Source organism: Pteropus vampyrus, unplaced genomic scaffold (assembly GCF_000151845.1).
Source record: "Pteropus vampyrus isolate Shadow unplaced genomic scaffold, Pvam_2.0 Scaffold478, whole genome shotgun sequence".
NCBI classification, from domain to species: Eukaryota; Metazoa; Chordata; class Mammalia; order Chiroptera; family Pteropodidae; genus Pteropus; species Pteropus vampyrus.
In genome coordinates, this window is record NW_011889259.1 from 20496 (window position 1) to 26236 (window position 5741).

Genomic DNA, 5741 nt, shown 5'->3' on the forward strand with positions numbered 1-5741 from the left:
GTCTTCAGGGAACGGCTGGCGCTCCTCTGGCCTTAAAGCTTGGTTCCCAGTGTGGCCTTCTGAAGGGACCTTCGAGGGGTGACCATCCTCATACACTAACCTCCTTGTCGGACTCAGGAGGGGAGAGAGCACCCGACTCAGAGCAAGCGCGCGTGAGCCCTCGTCCCGCCTCGGCCACCGAGCTGCTGGGTGACTCAAGGCGTCTCGCTGAACTCCTCTGAGCCCCAGTTTCCTTCGGATGCCAGGAAAGTGAGGGGGTTGGACGTGGTGTTCTCACTCGGGTCTGCGGAGGACACTCAGGGCATCCATCGCCTCTCTGAGGGCGGAGAAACACCTGTTCCAATGACTCTCTTAAAACCAGTGAGGCAGTTATGCAAAGCTCGTCTTCGACGTGGAGGCTGCAGTGTCTGCACGTGAAGGAGGCTGGTCCGCGGAGGCCGAGGCTCGATTCGTCGCCCAGTGGGACGCTTCCAACCACCCCGGACGTCTGGCCAAGGGGGACCTTTAGATTCTGTTCTTCATCATCCATTGTTTAATTCGTAACCGCCCGAACTGTCAGTAGCATAAGGAACGCTTGAGGGGACAATGTCTGTCACAGACGAGGCCGTGGGAGGCCTCGAGTCAGCAAACTCGGTTTGGGACGGTTTCAGAAGTCGACGGCTCTGATCCAAACCCTTCTACGGCCCGTGCAGAAATCTCCAGAGCTGCAAACGCCAGTGTTCAAGAGAGAAATAAGCAACTGGCCAGCAGAAGCCGGACAAGCGCGGCTTGGCCGGGGGGACGCCACGCTGGGAGCGTGTGCCCTGCTGCGGTGGCGTGAGGGGCGCCCCACCACCAGGGCCTCCCCCAAACCCGCGGCCCAGTCTCCATGTCGGGGGAAGGGGTCCCCGACTGAGGGAGAGCCCACAAAATACTAGGCGGGCGCTCACAACGGCCAAGGCCATCATCAGAAACGAAGGCCATCTGAGGAGCCGTCACAGCCAGAAGGAGACACGACGGGATCCTGGGGCAGACGAGGGCGTCAGGCACAAGCCGAGGGACTCTGTGTAAGGAACAGGCTCTGATGGCAGGCATCTCCGTGTCGGTTCCTGAGGTGTGACAATGACCCACGCTGATGTAGGGTGTTAATGACGGGGACTTGGGGACTCTCTGTACTACCTTTGCAGTAATTCTGTAAATCTAAGACTATTCTAAAAGAAAAAGTTTATGTCAGCGGAAACAGAGTAACGATGGTGACAGTTATCGAGTAACGACTGGCTGAGGCCAGGCCCTGCTGGCCCACCATGGGGAAGAGCTTGTGAGGGCCGTCTGAAGCCACGCCCCTGGGTCGTCTGAAGCCACGCCCCTGGGTCGTCAGGCAGAAACAAGTCAGAAGCATCCAAAACCAACTGGCCGCGTTTTAAAATGCACCGATGCAAGATGACGAAACTAGTTTGGAGCTTATTTTTTATGCGACGACGTAACCCCACATCGGTCACTTTGATGCCAAATCTTAATTTCTATACCTAGATATATATTTATCGATACGCAGATTATATACATTACACAGAAATCATTTGTCTATCCATCCATTTAGCTACCTGTCTAGGAAGTGGAAACTTCCCGTGCCATACATACCCGTATCCAAAATGAAGTATTTTTCACTTAAAATCACTTCTTTCTTATACAGCACGCAAGCGATACGCAATGGTGTGCTCCCCTCCCAGGGGCCCTTCTAAGACCAAGAACACTGTGAAAGGGTTTCCTGAGCCCCAGCGGGTGACACCGAGCAAGACGGGGACCAGAGAGGCAGTGAGCCCCAGCTGTGAGACCAGGGAGGCCACAAAGAGAGTGTGGGCGGCGGGAGGCCCACACTCACACACGGCCAGGGAGGCGGCCACGGTGAAAGTGAGCGACGCGGACTCGGGGAGCAGTGGGCGCCTCTGACGAGTGTGAGTGGGGACAAGACTCACACCGCGGCTTCCACACGGCAGGGAGGCGGGAGGGATCCGAGCCCATCATGCAGAGGACAGAGCCGGGACTGGGACTGACTCTCTGAACCCCAGCAGGGGGCCTGCCCCTCAGAGTATGCAAGCAGGAACCGGGGTGCAGTCCCGGGCCCTCTGCCCGGCCCCCCGCCCTGCCCCCCCCAATCCAGCTATTCACAGGACAGTGAAAATCATGGCCGATGACACCTGACAGCACACAAGTGCTCCATGACCACCACGAACGGTGTGTTCAGACGTTCGCACCGACGTGCCATGTCAACGCACCAAAAGCTCATCATATGCCCGAGAACGTGGGCAGAAGTCATTGAGGCTGAGTGTAAAAGGGACAGAATTAAGTCTTGAGTATCAAGGGCAATGTTCGCACGCCACGCCCAGAGGCAGACAGGGGTGCCGCTGGAGACAGGCGCTCTCTCGGGGGGGGCCCCGGCCGTGGCGATGGGGTACGACGTCAGGGCCTGGGGTTCAGTGGTGTGTGGGAACCCGGAGTCCAGCCTGATCTCGGTGAAAGGCCCAGAGGGGAGCAAAGTGCCCCCTGGACCGTGACGAGAAGGCAGGCCGGAGTCCAGGCATGGTGCCTGCTGCACACACAGGCCCCTCTGAGGGCCGAGTGCGTGAAACTAGTCGTCTGTCTACCTAATGGCCACGTGGCTGCCATCAAATGGCTTTTGGCGGGTCGGAAGGCTTTCGATACTTCGTCAGGCAGCATGAACATCCCAGCCTATGTGCCCCGGCTGACGGCTGAGAGCCACGACCGATGCTGAGTGGGAACCCACAGGCCGGGGCTCCCGTGAGAATCTCACGCCTGATGATCTGAGGTGGAGCCGAGGCAGTGATGCTGGCGCTGGGGAGCGGCCGCAGATGCAGAGGAAGCTTCACTCCCTCGCCCGCCACTCACCTCCCACTGTGTGCCGCCCAAATTCTTAACAGGGCCACAGAGAGGGGTTTGGGGACCCCTGCTTTAAGGGAAGTGGCAGCTGAGCCCCCACGGCAGCGGCACGGAGGTGAGGAGGCAGAGCCGTCAGGAGGGACCCATCCTCAGCACGGAGAGCTTGCTTACCCAGAATCAGGAACCTTCTGCCATGTAACTGCAGTATGAATCTACACAGGCTGTAAACTTCATGAAGGCAAGGACTGTAGCTCTAGCTCCTGACACTTTAACTGGCCCAAAGGAGATCCATCCATGTCTGTTTAAGTTTAATCGAATTGTGCATCACATCGCAGCGACACCAGACAGCTTGCTCAGTCTGTCACAGCACAGACGAGAAACACACCGTGCATGTGAGCACACCAAAGGCATCATCGAGAAAGTGAGAAAGACACACTCTAGGATGGGAGGAAATATTTGCAAATCATATAACTGGTAAGGGTGTAATATCCAGAATATATAAAGAGCTCCTAGGATTCAACAACAAAAAGACAAACAACCACACAAAACGGGCAAAGGAATTGAATAGAACGGAACAAAGAATAGACACAAACGGCAAATAAACACACGAAAAGATGCCGGCATCACGAGTCATTAGGCGAATATAAATTGAAACCACAACGAGATACCATCCCACACCTACCAGGACGGCTGCCGTTTACAAACGAAGCAGAATGACGTGTGTCGGTCAGGATGTGGGGAAGCGGAACCTCTTTCCAGATGGGAACTGGACATGGTGGGGATGTAAAATGGTACAGTCAGTGTGGGAACAATTTGGTGGATCGTCGGAAAATTAGGTCCAGCTTTTCTACTTCTAGGCCTCTACCCAAAGAATCGGAAACACGGGCTCAGACGGAGATTCGCACGCGAACGTTCACTGCGTCGTGATAAATAGGTAAGAGGTGGGAACGACTCGAGTGTCCACTGATGAGCGACGGGATAGACAAAATGTGGTCTCCGCATTCAGCGGAATATGATTCAGCCTTAAAAAAGAAATGCAGCCCTGACACGTGCCACGACGTGACTGCGCCCTGAAGACACGTGACGTACGACACACCAGACACAAAAGGACACATAAGGGGTGGTTCCACCGACGAAAAGTCCCCAGAATAGTCAAATTTATGGAGGCAGAAAGTAGAATAGAGGAGACCAGGGGCCGGGGGCAGGGGAGGCAAACGGAGCTATTGTTTACTGGATCTGAAGTTTCTGTTTGAGGGGACATAAAAAAAGTTTTAGAAATAGATGGTGAAAATGGTTTCGTGACCTCGTGCATGGAATTGTTGCCCCTGAAGTGTGTACTTAAAATGGTTAAAATGTTCCACATATTTAACCTCAGTTTAAAAGAACAAAAGCAGAAAACCAAAAGTGGCCCCCGACTTACCCCCCGCCCCCCAAAACCTGTTGGTCCTGATCAGTCTGGAAATCTCGGTCGTCCTTGCCGCCTCTTAACTCTCAGACCCCACATTAACTGTCCGCCAGACTCCCCCGCGCACCCAGAACCTGCCTCCACTCCCCCGCCCCCTGTGTCCCCAGCATCAAGCACCGGGATTACTGCGAGATACCCCAAGAGCTTCTGCCTCGCCTACCCAGCCTGCTCTCCACGGAGCAGCCGCGGGGGGGGGTTCCGCCCCAGCTTAGGCCAGCTCCCACCCCTCTCTGCTCCGGACCCTTCCGCAGGCTCTCGTGTCACCCAGCCCAAGTCCCTACAGTCACCAGAGTCCGGCACAGTCTGATCGCCCCTTCTACTCCCTCCCTCCCCCCCTCCCTGCTCCCCAGACTGTCTCCAGGAACCCCCCTGGCACTTGGAGTGCAGGGCTTTGTGCTGGCTGTTCCCTCTGGCCGGAACGCCCTTCCCTTCACTTCCCTCAGATGTGCATCCCCATGCCACCCGTCGGTGACGGCTTCCCCGGCCACTCTGTTCACAGCCACCCCACTGCCTTTCTGATTTCTCTTCACGGGACGCGTCGCAAATACACATGAGATATTTGATTCTTCTACATATACCGTCAAGAAAGCTTCACAGGGGCCACGCCTTTGTCTGCTCTGTCCCTCGCTGCGTCCCAAACCCCGAGGACACAGTGCCAGGTACCCAACAGGTGCTTCCTAGCTGTCTGTCGAGCAGGCGGTGATTCAGGAGACGCAGCTCCCGTCCATACTGAGTGGTTGGGACGGCACAGCCTGTCTGGGCTTCAGACCTGCCTCTGCCACTTATCGGCTGTTCGAACCCAAGGGACCGCTCCGTGCCTCAGTTTCCTCATCCGTAAATGGAGAAAACAACAGGGTCCCCGTCAGGTGAGTGGGGACCGCACGTGACGATGCGGTAACAGGACTCCTGCACGCCCGCACAGCGAGCTGCCCAGTGAGTTCGCCACCCATGCTCTGCCTCTCCTCCTCCCTTCCTTTCTTTCCCTCCTCCCTCCTCGCCCAGGGTGCCGTCAGTGCAGAGAGGCACAGGGGACATCCCAACAGAGTTGAGGGATGAGCAGGAGCACGCGGGGCCAGAAAGGCAGGTGGCACCTGCGACGCCCCATGGCTCGGGGAAGTGAGAATGAGCCGGCCCTGGGCCTCGTCGCAGAATGTCGGCGGGGACTTCATCTGGGTCTTGGGGACCAGGCTGATTTCGAGGGAGCCACTTGTGAAAGCGGGGCAGTTTGGCCGGCCCCCCGCCCCCCGCCCCCGCCCCCGGGCTGACTCCTCAAGCGCCCAGCTCGTGCCTTCCTCCTCGGGCTGGCAGGGACCCCTCTCTTCCTCCTGGCCCTCCGTCTGGTGAGTACAGGGTCGCTTCTAGAAAGAAGTCCGATTAGGCTGTTTAAGAAGCAGATGTCAGG